The 18,721-nt window shown below is 41.8% G+C and overlaps 1 protein-coding gene and 1 long non-coding RNA gene across 2 annotated transcripts in view; one reads left to right on the top strand and one right to left on the bottom strand.

Annotated features, from left to right (window-relative positions):
- Window positions 1–18,721, top strand: part of map3k10 (mitogen-activated protein kinase kinase kinase 10) — a 71,870-nt gene that overhangs the window by 3,001 nt on the left and 50,148 nt on the right. The gene's annotated exons all lie outside the window — the stretch shown is intronic.
- On the bottom strand, window positions 4,145–12,349 carry LOC146503319 (uncharacterized). The gene is made up of 2 exons (XR_014877819.1): window positions 9,611–12,349; window positions 4,145–9,273 (listed from the first exon to the last, which is right to left on the bottom strand). It is a non-coding gene; the product is annotated as an uncharacterized LOC146503319 (long non-coding RNA).

Below are 18,721 nucleotides of genomic sequence, written 5' to 3'. Positions count from 1 at the left end.
AGCAGGAGGAGTTTGCTCAGCTGTCGTGTTATCATGCAGCTCAAGGTGACTGGTTATTTAGATTATGTTGACATTATGATGAGATATTGTTTGCAGTACTGCAACCTTCATGCTGACCTTTGTGTTTGCTGGATGTCACTGAACTTGCAACTAAGAGCTCAGTGAGGATACACACAGCCTTACATAGTTCTTCTGTTTAGCTCCTCCGTTTAATATACACACACTTGAGTTATAGGTCAAATCTACTTTAATCTAACACAAAGTCACACAGAATTGCTCATTTATTATTATTATTATTATTATTATTATTATTATTATTATTATTCGAGATGTTTGAAACAGGTGTTCCAGTTCATTCAGTTGTAAGTAGTGGCAATAGAGGATTTTAAACAAAAAGCTGACTATATTATCATCGATTTGCCTAAGGTTTTGTTTCCTCCTTAAATTTGTATGCACGGCATTTTGGAAGATTCAATTTAGTGAAGTAATTACAACTTTACTTTGATAATGACTGACTCAAGGCAAGAATAATGTGATTTAAGCAGTCACAATCTATTGATCGCCGTATCAGGGGCTTATTATAATACGAACAGCATATGCAGGACTCCTCCAGTGTACATCACAGTGTTTTACTAGAGAGGAGAACACATGGCGCTTTTTTCCTGCAAAGACGGGTGAACTAGTCTCTAATCCGAGCAAGCTGTCCATCTCTGCACATGAATATGCAAAAAGTCAAGATTTCTGTTGCTGAAAGCTTTCAGGTTTCCATTTGTTTATATTGACCAGTGGTGTTTGATCATCAGGTCATATAAGAGCAAAAGAAAGAAAAGCAAGATGGGATTTGCAGAAATACACTGGTTAATAATTAACTACTGTCTGAAGATGATTATCTGTATGTGCAGGCGATGACCAGAAAGCAGAATTCATGGTCTGAATTAATATATTTTATACATTTTTATTTGGTAGGGATGCTTCCTTTAACGTATTTCCAATACAGAGCATGAGTGTTTATAGCGAGTTCTAATTTCTATTCATTGTCTCTGGATGGGGATTGGGGGGATTCCTCCACTTGGGGATTCCTGCCCCAAGTGGAGGAGTTCAAGTATCTCGGGGTCTTGTTCGCGAGTGATGGGAGAAGGGAGCCGGAGATCGACAGACGGATTGGGGCTGCAGCTGCAGTAATGCGGACGCTGCACCGGTCCGTCATGGTGAAGAGGGAGCTGAGTGTAAAAGCGAAGCTCTCAATTTACCGGTCGATCTACGTCCCTACCCTCACCTATGGCCACGAGCTGTGGGTAGTGACCGAAAGGACGAGATCGCGGATACAAGCGGCGGAAATGAGCTTCCTCCGAAGGGTGGCTGGCCTCTCCCTTAGAGATAGGGTGAGAAGTTCGGCCATCCGGGAGGGGCTCAGAGTAGAGCCGCTGCTGCTCCACATCGAAAGGAGCCAGCTGAGGTGGTTTGGGCATCTGACAAGGATGCCCCCTGGGCGCCTCCTGGGTGAGGTGTTCCAGGCATGTCCCACCGGGTGGAGGCCCCGGGGCAGACCCAGGACACGCTGGAGAGATTATATCTCTCGGCTGGCCTGGGAACGCCTTGGTGTTCCCCCGGACGAGCTGGACGAGGTGGCTGGGGAGAGGGAGGTCTGGGCCTCTTTGCTTAGGCTGCTGCCCCCGCGACCCGGCCCCAGATAAAGCGGATGAAGATGGATGGATGGAGTTTTGCATCTGCAGTACACAACTATAGTTTTACTGTCATCAATTGTATAAAACCACAATTGGAAAAACCTGACAGATTATCTGGGTTCCTAGACTGTAGACCAATAGACGGGAAGGACTTAGCTTAACATGATGACTGAAATCAGGTGGAAATGGCTAGCTGGTCCAAGCTAAATCAGCCTATCAGGACCTCCAAGTACACACCAAATAATCATAACATTAAAACCATCTACCTAGTAGTGCTGTGCTATACTGCAGATTTTGATATGGATCAGATAATAAGTAAATACAGTTCAGTATTGCTGATATCAATACTGATACTTTTACAGCATAAAGGTAACTTATGTTGGAGATCACAGTGTGTGATATTTGGATCGATCTGCCTTGTATTGTGTACATTCACCGTTATACACCGGACCTCAGGGGTGTCCTCAGGTGTCTGGCACTGTGACACTGGCAGCAGATTCTTTGGGTCCTGTGGGTTGCACTGTGGCACCAAAATCGACCTGTAGCATCTTCCAGATTCTCAGTGGGATTGAAATTGTAAGACTCAGTGACAGAGATGGTTCCTGAGCACTTTTGTTTTGTGTATGTAGGCTGATGTTGTGGCGGTGTCTAGGTACACGTGTGCTAATGAGAAGATCAATGTTATTCACTTAAATTGTCTTGCGTTTTGTAGCTGCGGCTCATCATCATCATCATACGAAAGCTTGTTTCAGACTCTAAAAATTGTACAGATGGCAAAAATTTGCCATCTTTACGATAAAATGTCAGGTTTGAGTTATTTTTCTCACACGTTTAAGTAACTAAGTCATAACTTGACTTATGTAGGGCAAAAATGTTTCTTTTAGTAGATGAAACATCTACTAAAATACTTGTTATCATCAGCAGAAACCAGTAATTTACAGTATTTCAGAAGAGAAGAGAAAGAAACACTTGCAGAGCAGCACATGGTGCTGTGCTGCTGTGTTAAATGGTTGTCCCACATTGAATATTGACTTGTTTACAGTCTATATGTCAGATTTGTGGTCACAGCTATTGCAGTCCGGGCTGCCCTGTGTGCAATCCTCCGGGGCAAATGAGCCCTCTCCCAGTCACTGCAGAAATGTGATCATAAAGGTGTCATCACTGGATTCTAGTATTTGATGTGAGGTTTTGGGAATGATGACACTAGCGGAGAAACTTAAATTGATCCCAGCAGGGAGGCTTTAGTCCCGGTCTCACTTTACCATGTTTTCCCTGCCATCTCTCGCTACACCTCCTACTGCTCCTCTTCCTCCTCCTCTATCCTCCCCTCCTCAAGGAGAGCAGTTTTGCTCTGCAACTCGCTGAGCTATTTTTGGTCCTTTGTGCTACTTGCTGTTTAAAGACGCAGTTGCAGTTGTTGGTGCATCAAAGAAATAATACACAGCAAGCATCTAAGTGCGTCTGTGTGCAGGTCAGGTATGGAGAGTGTTTATTTATCCCAAGTGACATGAGTCATGGGGGAGGGACATTACAAATAAGGGTGGAGTATGTAGGATGCTGACTGTAGGCCTTTTAAGCAGGAGAGGTATGAGTTGCAAACACACTCGTTGCTCGTGTGCTGCTAATCTTCAGTCCCTGTCTCGGTCTTCATGAGTGCCATACGTCCTCAGTTCCCTCTCTGCCGTCTCCCACCTCCTCTCTGTACGGCTCAGGCAGCAATGATGCGGGAGCTGATGCGTATTGGACGGCAGAGCCCTGGCAACAACGCCATAACGCTGCCTTTCCACGGTGACATGGGCACTGCTTCTGTGCTACTGAGTCATACAGCTGCTAGCCGCTGTCAGCTGCTGGGTAAAATGTCAGTCCCCTAATTTAGTCGATTGTGTGTGCGTGTGTGAAAATAGCAGCTGAAGAAATGCAGGAAAATCTCAGGGAGGGAATGTTGGACTCTCTTTTCCCTCCGGAATAATGAATCTTGCCGTAAATGCAGGGTGCTAATCGTTAAGCATGTGATTATATGAGTCATACCCGGACTGGTGGGATGTTTGCATTAGCCTTGTGATGCCCAGAAGGGAAAATCTTGGGAAGAAAGCGAGACAGAGGGGAGAGGTAGCAGGTCAAAAGATTGGGAGGATAAGAGGGTGGAAAAGATCAGGTGGTGAAGAGAAAATAAGCTGGAGTGTGGAGACTGATGGGAAAAAACAAGAGAAGCAGAGCATGGGGGGGAGATAAACAGTGGTTCATCTCAGTTTAGGGTTACACCTCAGCTCATTGTCCAGGTGCGCTGGTCTCAGGTGTCCTCTTCAAACCGCCGACCACTTGGCAGCGCCGCGGTTACAGTGCAGCACAGGCCCCCGAGCCTCTCCACCACCTCCCGTTTCCATACTCCCAAAGAGAAAAAAGAAATCATCAGGGGAAAACGTGACACTTGATCAAATCAGTGTTGGAAGCTTTGCAAGTTGTCTTTTTTCTTTACAGCAATTTTATTTTTGGCTCAGATGCTTTCTTCTAAATTTATCCTGAGTGTTTGCAGCGGGTGGTTTTAACCTGCTGAGTGTCGCTGTCGTTGTGGGCCCACGGCGAGCGGGTGAGTCTGTATAACCGGGATAATCTGATTACAGTGACCTCCTTAGAGTGATGTCATGTTTGTGGGTTGGCAGGTCAGCGCCCCCGCGGCTATGCCTTACCTGTTTCTCTGATCCTGGATCAGCCTCTAAGTTGCTCAAAGCATAGGGCACCAGTCGCCTTCGCTTGACTCAAATGAAGAATTAAAGGAAGCAAAAAAGATTTAGAGTATCGATATCTGGGCAGCGGTTAGCACTGTCGCTTCACAGCATGAAGGTCCTGGGTTTGAATCCACCATCTGGGCGGGGCCTTTCTGTGTGGAGTCTCTTCTGGAGGTTTCTTCCTGTTAAAAGGGAGTTTTTCCTTCCCACTGTCGCCAAAGTGCTTGCTCATAGGGGGTCATATGATTGTTGGGTTTTTCTCTGTATCTATGAAGCGCCTTGAGGCGACTTTTGTTGTGATTTGGCGCTATATAAATAAAATTGAATTGAATTGAATTGAAATTGAATACTCCGGCTTCCTCCCACAGTTTAAGGGATGCAGGTAGTGGGGTTAGATTAACTGGTGATATTAAATTGACTACGAATGGTTGTCTGTCTCTCCCGTGCTACCCCTGGCGACCTCACCCTAATGCAGCTGGGACAGGCCCCTGGACAAATGGGGAATACAAACAGTCTCAAGATGACCTGGGAAAAAAAGTTTATGACGACATTATTTCTGAAGCAGAAAATTAGTCGGGGAAATCGAGGCACATTTATCTAATGCAAAAGGATGACCTGCAATTTTAAGGAAACTTTATGCTGGAATGTAAGACAGAAAGAGGAGCCACTCTAGAAATGTTTGAAAATGTCCAATTTAGGGATGGGTACCGGTTCTGACATAAACGGTAGTAACCAGACCGAAAAGCAGCGCACATTTCGGTGCTTTATTTCGGTGCTTTTTTTTTTCCTGAGATGTGATACACTTTGAATTCTAGCCAATCATTTTACGTTTCCGAGGATAGTAGGCGGGTCCAGGTACGTACGTTCTTTTAGAGCAGAGCTACAGATTAAAAACGCCCAAGGCGAAGCGGTCAAAAGTCTGGCTGTACTTCACAGCAAAAGATGCAAACTCAACAGCTGCAACAAGTGCTTTAAGGTGATACTGTGGAAAGGAGGTAACACCTGAAATCCGATGAAACACCTGGCGACGCATAGCGTTTTTTTAAAAGCCGAAAAATGCGCCGTATTTGATAGCTTGCTGCGAGGCCTCACACCGAGCGCATCTACTGTGGGTGTGGTGCCTTTTATCGGACCCAGAGTTAGCAACATCCCCCAAAAAGCTGAAGAGGAGAGTCCTGGCCCCTAGCCCTGCCAGTGTAGCAGAAATGATGAGGATGATGATGCAGCAGCAGCCGTTCTTCTCTGCGTGAGTCGCTTAATGTTGTTCGTGTGTAATTTACGTTGAGTAGGCTAACCACGTTATTACATTAATGCATGTAAGGTGAACTAGCAAACATCATCATAGCTACATGCGGCTGTCTTCTTGTTTGATGGCAGATACTCCCTTCAGCCTGGCCAAAAAGGCTAAAATGACCAAATAAAAAGTGGGAAACTGTTAAACATGAGAGGTTTTTGGACAAAGTTTGTTTTTTCCATTGTTTAAGCACTGCTTCCAGCCAAGAGTGATACCATATATGCCCCATAGCTGCAGAAAAGGCTAACATTGTTATCTTTTTACAAAAAAACAGCTGAACATGAGAGGTTTTTGGACCAATTTTGTGTTCTCCATTCTTTAAGCACCGGTTTGAGCACCGTTTAAGCACCGGCACCGTTTCAAAAGTACCGGTTTGGCACCGGTACCAGATAAAACCTAAACGATACCCATCCCTAGTCCAATTTTTGGAGAGCTGTTTTGTTTTTGGCTTGTATGGGGCAATGGTTGAAGGGATTTTGCCCCCGTCACCCCGCCTGTGTCTCCTTAGTGACCGGGGCAGTCCTACCACAGCTGAATAAGTAACTGGAGTATTAATGTTTGGTATATAAGCACCAATCCAGTTGTTAATCAGCGTCATTTTTTTCCCTTTACTTAAAATAAATGTTAATGTTTGGAGATGGGAGTTGAACCACAGTGATACGATATGTACAGAGTGTCAGTGATGTACATAAACCATTACTCATGTAGTGGCAGTGAAACAGAAAGCAGCATTAACCCAGCCTCCACTTACTCAGTTAAACTGTAACTTTCAAGGAGTCCTCGTAAGTGGACTGTATTAAAAATGTATATTTTAATAAATTGATTTAAAAAGAGGCAGCACGGTGGCACGGTGGTTATCACTGTTGCCGCACAGCAAGAAGGTCCTGAGTTCAATTCCACCATCAGGCCGGGGTCTTTCTGTGTGGAGTTTGCATGTTCTCCCCGTGTTTGCGTGGGTTCCCTCTGGGTACTCCGGCTTCCTCCCACCGTCCAAAGACATGCAGCTTGTGGGGATAGGTTAATTGGATAATCCAAATTGCCACTAGGTGTGAATGTGCGAGTGACTGTGAGCACGAATGGTTGTCTGTCTCTGTGTGTTGGCCCTGCGACAGACTGTCGACCTGTCCAGGGTGTACCCCGCCTCTCGCCCTATGACAGCTGGGATAGGCTCCAGCGCCCCCCGCGACCCTGAAAAGGAGAAGCGGAAGCGAATGGATGGATGGATGGATTTAAAAAGACTGAAATTAGCTGGGCCTTCAGTATCGTTTGATGAGATGCTGATGACAAAAGTTCGGCTCAAATGATTTGTTAAATTGTGTTTTACTTTGCTTCAAAACCTTCACAGTGAGTCCAGCTCCACACGTGTTCAGGGAATCGATTCATAAAGGTTTCAGGACTGACATCATTAGGTGATAACCACAATTATCACAAACATCACATTGGTGTTGTTAGTGGTTAACCGTGAACCACTGGGGTGACATCATATCTGATCTTGGACTACTGGTTGCACTGAGGAAAGGTAAAAACACAATTTAACAGATAAATTGACAGATACTTTGAGCTGACAGTTTTGTAATCAGCAGTTCGTCCAGCTATATTGAAGGTCCAGTTACTTTTCCACCTTTAAACCATCTAATTTCAGTCTATTTTTTAAATCAATGTCCAAAAGATACATTTTTAATATAGTCCACTTACAAAGACTGCTTGAAAGTTATAGTTAACTGAGTAAGTGGACATGTCAATGCTTCTGTTTCATTCCCGCTCCCACTACACAAGTCTGAGTCATGGCTCATGTACATCACTGACACTCTGTGCATACACAGAAGCAGTGAGTCAGCTGGAGGTAAGACAATACAGGTGAGCAGATCACCTTTCTTTGCACGGCACATATCTGTGCCTGTATCCTGCTCTTACGTACCGTAAATGCTTTGTAGCTTGACTGTGTTACACTGTGGACATTTACAATATTTGTCCTTTGCTTTGAACTCCTGTTTGATAACATTATTAAAAGTCTGTAACGTATAGGCAGCTGGTGGTTTTCTGGCCTCAGATGAAGCTCCTGTAATGTTTAACAATGAATGCAAAGGCTAATACTATAGACACACACATACACAATAAAGACAGAGCACGGTTGACAGTACCTGCTGTTATGACTGCAGCAGCTTCAAATGGAAGCCATGTTTACACAGTCAACAATCACGTGAATAGCAGGAGACCTTTGTCCCACAGCTGGCTCGTCGAGTATTCTGCCTGAACTCTGAATATTTAAATTATAAAGCAGCATAACAATAATTCATTCAACAGATTTGTTTCTTTGCCTTTTCTTTTCTTTAATTTGATGTGTTACACTATAGCGGCCATGACATCAATAACAATGCTTGCGCGCAAGTGCTGTAATCGCTACTTAAGATTAGCAAGCTGAGATATGGCATATAGCTGCCGTCATTGAAAAGCCTGTCTGGCTGTGTGTGAGAACCAAAGAGCGAGTCTGTTGAGGAAAGGATTAGAGCGGTGGCCAGTGTGGGCTGCTAATCCCCCAGAGAGACAGAGCAGAGGCCGAGGCTGTGACTAACTGGGCTAGTGCGAGCCAGCGATGCTAGGAACTGGGCACAAAACTGCTATCATGCCACAGCCTTCGAGACTGATGTGTGGAAGTGCACCCGCAGCCACTTCGTTAGGTACAACTGCACAATAAAGTATCTGACCGGTCAATCGTATGGTGGCACCTCGGTGTATTGAGGCATTGAGCTGAGAGGAAAACAACACTAGCCTAAATAATAATTCATTATAACAAAAGTATGCAGAAGAGACTCTCTGTGTTGAACCTTGAAGCAGATGGACTACAGGAGCAGAAGACCACACCGGGTGCCACTCTTGTTAGCTAAGAGCTGGAAACTGAGGCAGCAGAAGATTGGAAAGACTGTCTTTTCCTAAAGTCTTTATTTTTGCTGTAACATTTGGATGGCACAGTGACAATTTGGCGCATGGATCCCTCCTGCCTCGTATCAGCGATTCAGGCTGCTGCTGGTGATGTAACGGTGTGGAGCATACTTTCTAGACACGTTATGGGCACCTTTGTATCTACTGCAACAATACTCAGATTACCTGAGTACCAAAATCTCTGAGGACTGTTTCCAGCACCTTGATGAGTCCATGCCGTGAAGCCAAAAGCTTCAGCTTAACTTTCAGTTATTAAGAGATTAGTTGATATTTGCACACTAACTGCCCGGTGAAGCTCGCAGACAATGTGAACAATTGTTTTTTTGTTTTTTTTTTAACGTGTTTGTTTGACTGTCGGAGTATTGCATTTGGTCTTCTTACTGTATCATCAGGGTGGTTACCACCTATGAAAAGTAAAGTCCATATCAGAGGTTTTCAAATTATCAGGGAGGTTCAGAGTGAGGTAAAGATACTGTGTTAGGTACATGCAAAGCAACGGGGAGTTAGTTTACATGTTTTAACTTCTGTGTATAATTATGATGTTAAATACTGTGTAAATATGAGATGTGCTTACCTTTCAAATTAGGCCACACAATAATTTTATGTGTCACATATGAAAAGACCAGACCTCAGGAATTCGCATGATAAGGTGGGGCCAGGTTTCACAATAAACTCACCCGAAACTCTGGCTGATTGGGACCCACACCCAGTTTCACACCTTGGCTCAGGCGATTAGAGGATCATCAGGGGGTCCTTTTGTCCCTCTGTGGGGGGAAACTCCCACTAGGTTTAAATCTGGGACTCTCCACCATTTGACCTTAGAACTGAAGAAGCTTCTCGGATGAGAGGTGAAACGTCTTCAAGCTACTTAAAGAAGTCCAGACGCTTTTCTTTGCAAGCTCCTTTGACTACGATGACCTGGATGACTGAGAACCTTCACAGCCACACATATGAAAATATTAAACCAATAACACCAACAGCAGCTTTCAGTGTATGACTTTATAAAGACGACAGCTAGTACAGATGATTTGTTTCTATTATTAATATTTTATTAATTGAAATATTTCAACACTGAATTAAAATGCAAACAGCCGGAGGACACCTTCTACCTGATGACTTGTGACTTATGATAACATGGCATTAACCAAGGTTTAGATTTTAAAGACCAGTTCCAATTTTACAGCTATAGTTTAGGTCAAGGATAATATTCATGATACAGGTATAATGGCTTCATGACTTAAAAAAGTCTTTAAAGAGAATCCACTATGTTCCTTTATGAAACAATGAGATCTGTGTATTTGCACCTAATTCCTGTGACTGCTCTAGACAAACAGTTTAAGTCATTTGTTTTCCTGTTTGCTCTCTGTGATGTCACGTAGAACTGTTATCCTTAATGTGGTCATCTTGTTCACACAACTCTGGCAGCGAGCACAGAAGCCCCACCCACTGGCAGCCAATCAGAAAATAGTGAAGGAACATTAAAAAGCTAAACAGGTTTATTATGAACTGGAAATCATTCAAAGCTACTCTAATGGAGTCGGAACCATCAGAATATATCCTCTTAAAGTTGGAAAATTAGGTCTGCTATGTCAAGTTTATGACAGATTAAGGATCCTGGGCCTCATCTTAGGGTTTAACAGCAAATCAGAATATTAAGATTTTTTTTTCTTGGAAAATCATGCAACCCTTCGAGCAACAGCTTTGGTAGCCCTGATCGGTGTCAGCTGATCTTAATCTTAGGCTACTCAACGTTTGGGTTTGACAGCCTACCTGAGAGGCGAAAGTCAGGGCAAAATAAGTCAATTTGGTTTGTGTGAGGCAACTATTTAGTCTGAATTTTTGTGTTACGTTTAAGATGTTGGAATAAATTATGCGACTAGATTAGGCTGTGTTTTAAATTCAGCATGTCTCCAAGCTCGGTGCATGTACAGGGAGTATGTAGGCCTGGGTGTGTATGGAGGTCGGGCTGCAGGACAAAAACTCACACTTGTGCTATCACACATGTACACACACACTTATGTACATGCTACAGCACAGCAACAATGACCCCATTCTCACACAGCAGTCCAAGACAGAGCAAGAGCAGAGCTCACAAAGGCAGGAGTCACTGCAGCGGGAACGGGGGGCGAAGGATGGGCGATGCTGGCAGTGAGGGTCGACTGTAGGCTGTGAATAGAGAGATGGATGGAAGCAAGGCAGGATGGGTAGGAGAACAGAGCAGGAATGCAGTGATTGTAGAGAAACCCCTGCAGGCTCGGCAGGGAATGGGAATAGATAGATGGATGGGGGAGGAAGGGACAGGCCAGTTTGAGAGGAGGTCAGACCAGTTTTCTTTCCCTCAGTAAGGGAGATACAGATTAAGGCTTACATCGCTGCTGCACTGAAGGCTGCAGTTCTTTACAATCTGTGTCTATATATATGTAGGCCTCATTATACTGATAGCAAATTGTATAACACATGCAGGTTTGTTAAAAAGTGAAATCATAATAATGGCGCTTACGTTTTCCCTAATTTTGCTGTGTAACACAGCAGCCACCTAGCAGCTGAAAATCGGTTGTTCAGCAACGTCTCCAGACTGAGATGCAGACATAAATCAGAGCCTGATCGCTGTGTGCCCCTGACAGCTTTATCTTTAGTTCTCCCAGCTGTGAGAAATTTGGATGTTGCTTTAGATTAGCTGTTTAGTTTTGATAACCATGTTGGCTGTTTTGTACAAACCTGTTTTTATCATCTGCAGAATATTACCCGTCTTAAATTCACTGTTTCTCATTGTCAAATGGAAATAATTAAATATGCTTTTTATAATTCATTATTCCTCTGGCAGAGCAAATCATCTCTGGATTGCTTAGAAAACATCCAGGAGTTAGCAGCTTCTCCCCAGAAAGATCTTCCTCTGAAAGATCTTTTGTGATAACGATTCTGTCCTCCTTACATAGGTCTGTTTCACTCCCTATATTGGTGAACTACTAGATCCGGGTCAGCTGAAGGCAGATGATCAGTGCTTTTAGATCCAGGTCGAGGATAAAAGGAGACTATGCTCTTGAGGTTGTCTCCCCAAGTTGTGGAACTTAATTGAGGCTTAAAATCAGACACTGTTGCTACCTTTATAAAAGAAACATATCTGTGCAAGTTTGCTTTTAAAAAACTCTAGCAATGAAATGCTCGAATTAAATACAGATTTTAAGTTGCATAATCTGAAACAGTGTGTTTACTTCATTGTTAATTTTGGCATCAAATTAGTTAAAAACCCTCATGTTTTGGGGGCTGCTTTGTCCGACGATGTCTCATTAATATCAAACCTACAATAGATAATTTTTGCAGCTTTGGTGAGCCTAAACGGCATTACTGCAGGCTTTACTGTTTTGCTTGTAACCTAGCAACCTCTATCAACACGTCACATGAAGCGATGAACACACTATCTAGAGGCATCATTATAAATTCAGTCTTTCGTTGCCACATCCAGTCCTCTTTACGTACTACTTTACAAACAGCAGGGTGGAAGGAGGATCCACGAATGTGCTCGTTGTTTGTAATCATGGTCCCTCCGTGGATCCTTCCTCTTTTCTGTGCTAACCTTATGGTCATAGTAGTTATATTTTTCTGACAGATCAGTGTGTGTGGTTGTTTCTGGTTTATTTTTAGATCACAAATCATTTTTGTGCTGTTTTGTACTGTAAAATACTACGCAAAATCCTGACATTACCACTTTATGGTAAATGGACTGATTCTTATATAGCGCTTTTCTACTCTCCCGGAGTACTCAAAGCGCTCTATACAACATGCCACATTCACCCAATCACACCCATTCTCACAAGCACTTTATCTATACTTAGTGCTATCTAACTACATTCACACACATTCATACTCCGATGGACACATCGGAGAGCAACTTGGGGTTAGTATCTTGCCCAAGGATATTTGACATGCAAACTGGAGGAGCCAAGGATCGAACCACCAACCTTCCGATCAGTAGGTGACCTGCTCTACCTCCTGAGCTACAGCCACCCAAACTCCAACGGCACAGTTGAGTAGTAGGCTGAGGTCATAAGAAAAAAGTACGCTGGATAACAGGCCTCCAGGTTTTGTTGCTTACTGATCAGTAGAAATAATTAAGTCCCTTCAATCCTGAAGCTCTCTCCATCGTGTGAATGCTTGTCCCAGGCTAACGCCTGTTTTGTCCCGTCTTCTCTCACTCTCTCTGTTAAGACAAATCCAAAAGAAGCTCTTTCTTCTTTTGGATGGATACATTTACAAAGTTGTTTCTATATCTTTCATGTCAGCCAATTTAAAGATATCTACCAGTAACTCTGAAGATAAATCTCTAGAGTTGTTTGCAAATTGCTGACATACTTCCTCTTTGTTGCAAATAAAATATTATTTAGTGAGGGGAAAATTCCAGCCTGGTGACACCAATAAAAGATTTATTGAGCTTTTACAAACACGTGACCCCTAGCTATGTGATGTTAACTTTTTAACATTTAAAAATCGAATTAGGACCTAATCACGCAGACCTAGAGACTAGGGCTGGGTATCGTCACTGAATTCTAGAATCGATTCAATTCCGATTCACAAGGTCCCGAATCGATTCGATTTAATTCAATTCGATTTGAATCTGGGAAATTTTGACAGTCAGAAATATTATATTATAATTCAGATCAGTACATTTACAGAAGATGCCTTTGTGTCAAAGTAGCTGAGGATAAAACACAGAAAAACATGAAGGTGATTTTCCTGGCCTGGGATTTTATACAAATATTCTGCAGTACATCAAAAACGAAAGAAAACCATTAATCAACACATGAACATTACCTCTGACATTACAGCGGTTTTATTAGAGACATGGCTAAGCGTTTTGCATTTTGCATAATTTTAAAAAGTTTAAATTTGTTCAGTATTGAACGGCAGAAATTAGGTTTTCTTTTCGGAAGTATATAAAATGAAAAAACTGCGCCAACTGCGCTGTAAACAACGGTAGACTTTTGCTGCTGGTTCGGTCAATATTGTTTGGAGAGACATCAAACTAACAGCTTTGGAATCACCGCATAAAGGGCGTGAACACAAAGCGCGGACCGCCGACAGATCAGAATCAGCGAGCTGTTGGCTTTCAGCCCCGACCGTGAGAAAGGACATCTCACTGATTCTGATCCGCGGGTTGCGCTGTGTGTTTACGTCTTTGTGCAGAATCCGTGTTCCTGCTCTCATTCACTGTCTTAGCTGTTTGGTGGTGGTTGAAATTTTGTGAGATTTCACCAGAGATTCTGGCATTTCGGGCAAAATAAATTTATATTAAAAAATCGATTCAGGATTTTAATGAATCGATTTTACGTAATCCAAGCCAGAATCGATTTTAATCGATAAATCGATTATAAAAACCCACCCCTACTAGAGACCAGTCTGCAACCATTTGGCAACCACCTGTTGCTAAGGAAAAATGTGTATTCCCCGAGCGATTGGCAAAAACCTCCTTATGATTGCTTTAGTTGCTAGCATGTAGCTGTGGTTGTAGTTTAAGCGGAAGTGATGAACTTGTCTACAAACACTGTTCAGCTTCTCTCTAAGCTGCAGTGAAACTTTGAAAAGGGAGACATAAATCAGAAATCGAGACTGTTTGCCAATTGAACAGTTCTCCCTTTTGAAACATGTTGGTTGCAACGCTGAGGCACAAGTTCTACTCTGAATGCAATTAATCTAGTAACTAGCGAATATTTGAAGACGAACAAGAACAACGGGCAACAACGGCAAGTTTTCGGTCTTTATGACTGTAGCGTTCGACCCGATAAACATACGCTGGGCGATTATTTTGACAGCAAAACTTTTTATTTAGAGATGTGGGTTTATTCACAGCCACTCCCGCTCTCTGAAGCTGTCACGTCCGCTCTCCCTCCGACTGTCACTGTCAACATAAAAAGACACACAATCAATGTCGGAACCCAGCACACCTGTCGACCCCGCCCCTGCGCCGCCCCGGGAGCTCACTGTGTCACCCCTCCTCTGCAGCTGGCCAGAGACCACACCCACGCCACAATGACTTTTACCCAGTGACCTCCAGGAACCACTACCAAACAGTCAGCAGGTGCTTGTATCACGTCCAAGGTGACAGACAACTTTCGAGCAATATGAGCATTAGATCATGTGAGAGTGCAATCAGCAACCCGAAATGCGGATGTGGTGTCATTTTTGCTCACAAAAAATGTGAATTAAAAAAAAGAGGTTTTTGTGTGAGCTTTCCCAGCATCAGTGAGCTGTAAACTTATTTTATACTCTCAGAGGTTTCCTGACATCTACAGCAGCGATATTGATTTCTCCACTCACAGAAGCCTCAGTGGACTCTCCAGACATGATGTAAAGTGAAGAGGCTGATTTAAGTTGTTCTTCTAACCTCTTTTCCGTTCTCTGATATTGCCTACAAGCTTCTTCAGATAAGTCTCCTTCAACATTATTGTCGTTAAAGTAAATTCTTTAGTTTTTTAGGGAGACCGCTTCATTGAGCATTTAACCACTCATATTTAAAAAATGCTTATTTGGATACAAATGATTTTATAACCAGCAGTTTATTAACTTGGCAGTTTACCTTTGCTAAAGACTCACTGGAAATTGAGAAACCCAAGAGTTATAGTGCCAACCGTATATTTGTATATATATATCACTGTGAAATTTTTAATTGTAAAGATGTTTACTATCATGTTTTTTAAGAGGAACTGCTCTTCTGGTGTGACCTAAATAATGGAAGGCTTTGGTTATATTGTAACTATATTGTAATTTTTCACTTCTAATCACTACATTCTGACGTTTTTCAGTGAATTACGGCTAATTCATAAACTCCAGTTTGTTCATGTAAATGGTGACTCTTCGTCACAAACTTACGGATAATTGGGGAGTTCAGCAGGGTTCTGTGCTGGCACCAATTCTACTAGCATTATAAACGCTTCCCTTAGACAGGAATATTAGAAAGCATAACATACATTTTCACTGCTATGCAGATGACAACTAGCTTTATCTATCCATGAAGCCAGAGGACAAATGAGTTAAACTGCAGGAACGTCTTAAAGACATAAAGACCCAGGTGACCTCTAATTTCCTGATTCTAAATTTAGCCCTAAAAACCTTAGAAACATGATGTCTAACCAGATACTTGGTATTACCATGGCTTTGAATAACAGAGGGATCTGGGAGTCATTTGATCAGAATATTGTGAAGTCACAACTTCTTTACATTTTGGTGTTAAAATGTACTGAAATACATACTTAAGACTTAAAAATGTTACTGGTCTTATTTGGGGGAAAAAATGTTACAAGTGACAACTAATGATTATAATATTTGTCCTATATAACAGAATCGGTATGGTTATAATTGTAATGAGCATTCCTGTATAAAATATATTGAGGTAATGAATAACTCCATTTGGTCATTTTAGCTGCTGAACTAGCTCGGCTGCTTGAGAGTTAAATTGCTAAATTATTTAAATTGCTGAATTCAAGGTCAGAGGTCAGGTTTCTGAAAATCTTTTTAGTGGGATAACTCAAGAATGTGGTGACGTTTGATTTACGAGCTGGTACCAAAGGTGTGTCTATTAGGAGGCTGAGGGGTAGCACTGACAGTCGCCAGTATTTTTAATGACTTACATTTACGTCCCACATAACAAAGCACTAACACTAATAAGGTGTTTAGTGATATGTATGTGTTGTGATCGCCCAGAAAAGTACAATTAAACTGAGTTCCCTTCATTAGCAATTTAAATCTGTTAGTCATAAACACAAAGCTGTTTGATTACCAGAACATTTTATTCAAACAGAATGGGAACATCCGGACTTTTAAACAAAATCAGCTTTTATCCAGTGTTATTGTATTTTTCTTACATTTAATTCACACCATCAAGAATTCTGGATATACTGTTACTGGATATTTATCATACATCTATACATGTTAATAAGTACTCAGTCTAATGGTTAATTATTCTGATGAATGGCTTACAAAGTTTTCAGAATAGTTTGGTGAGAGGTAGGAGATCTGTAGTTGCAGTAGTAAAAGCATGCCACACTGTGGATTATTGGAAGGACTTTGGACTTGTTCACATCTCGCCGACGCTGTGTGAACTCAACCACGCTGCTAAAACACGTTTATATCACTTCGCTGTCAGAAGGACATGGCGCTGAGCCTCAGTCTGTCTCTATGAGTGAGAGACAAAGGGAGAGCTGCAGTGAAACTGCTAAATCGAATCCATCAGTGCCTGCACGATTACAAATGATGCACCCGCTCGTCACGATTGCTTTCTCCACTGATCAATAAAACTCTGATTTCAAGCCGGTTAACAGTTATGACTCCCTCCTTCACTGACACACATTTACACGTCCCCAAGCTGTATGACGGTGTACATAATGCACTGCGTAATGTAGCTGAGTAACAGGTTCACTCAAATTCAGGGATTCTGCTGAATTTGAGTTTAAAAATGATAAATAATGCAACTTCTACAAACAAATGTACACAGTGGATTGCTCCACCATACGTTAAAGACACGTGGATTTCAGCGGACAAAGTCATAAAGATTTACACTGGCACGTCCTGGGCTGTTTAGTGGTTGTTGAGTTGGCTGTTAGAGAGTCATTGTTGTTTGCCAGCAGCCTGGCACGGAGAGTGGGGAGTCGGGCTAAGCAGAGAAGGCGCTGGGTGTCCCTTCCGAGCCGAAGGTCCTTCACCCACTTTCATAGCTGAGTCATGTGAAGGACACTTCAGTGAGACGGCAGACAACACGCTGCGTGTTTGGAGCGAAGAGCTGAGACTCAGTGCGAGCATGTAATGTTTTATTCAACGTTTACATTCACTGCTGGAGAGATTCAATGTTTTTCTGTGTGATGCATGTTGGATGATTCCAAAGCAAACCACTGAGTACTCAGGTCCATCCATAACTCATGAAACTAAACATAAATGTAACAGATGATGTGCACAGTCAGCAGCTTTTCAATATTTAAAGGTGATCCATGTGAGACAAATTTAACTTCAGTTTTCCGTTGTCAGCTATCTGTTCGTACACAAAAAAAGATGTTTAACTTGAGGAATAGTTGATAGGATTTTAACTGCTTTGAATAAAACGCATTTGGATTGGATTGAGGTTAATTTCAGTTAATCATATACTTTACTAATTTTTGTTTAGTTTAACACTAATCACTTCCCAGAGTTGGTCAACTGTCTCGATTCTTTATCTATAACCATTTGCTTACTGTGTCAGCCATTAATTCATTCATTATTTTTAGTGATTATTCTTTTTAAGACCTGCTTATTAGGTTGAAGGACCAGTTTCAATTGTTTCTCTATCAAGTTCAGTTAACAATTAAGTTTTAATTGTTTATCCATACTGTTAGCTGTCAGCTTTAGCTATATCTTTTATATCATTAGCTAACAATTTGAACCATTTTCAGCAATTCTTTTTCTTTTCTTTTTAACAGTTTTTTATATATTGTCAGCTAGCGATTTCCCCTTTTACCTTTAGCTATTTTTATGTATAATTTTGACTTTCTATTTTAACTGTTGAGCCACTTTATGAAGCTGTTTAGCTGTTAAGTGTTTTTTAGCAGTTTTAAGTATAGATCCATTACTTGAATTAGCAGTTTTTAACTGTTTATCTATATTGTTAGCTAGTTGACAATGCTACCTTTAGCTTACAGTTTTCAATTAGCATCCATATCTTAAGCTAACATTTTCTAGGTATTTATTAATACTTTTTGCTTAAAATTTACAGTGTTATTCCCTTTTTCAGTTGATTTATTTTATACTTTAAACAGTTAACGGTTATTATTTTCCAATGTTTCTAACTTCCCGCTAATTTTTTTTAGCTAGCTATAGGGTTGCAAACTTTCCAATTTTAGCTGGGACATGCCATTATAAAGAGCAAAATTTGCTTGTTCCTTATCACTGTTACTTTATCATTATTTGCAATGTCACATACAGAACATATTTACACTATGTCCAGCTGGTTGTGCATTATGCTTCTGGCACACCAGAGTGTCCCTTATTTGATAGTTAAAAGTTGGCAACCCTAGCTAGCTATATCCACAATGTTTTGTTTTTGTCTTCTTAGTTTT

This window comes from Neolamprologus multifasciatus, chromosome 14 (assembly GCF_963576455.1).
Source record: "Neolamprologus multifasciatus chromosome 14, fNeoMul1.2, whole genome shotgun sequence".
Lineage (NCBI taxonomy): Eukaryota > Metazoa > Chordata > Actinopteri > Cichliformes > Cichlidae > Neolamprologus > Neolamprologus multifasciatus.
This window is presented reverse-complemented; position numbering and strand designations above follow the sequence as displayed.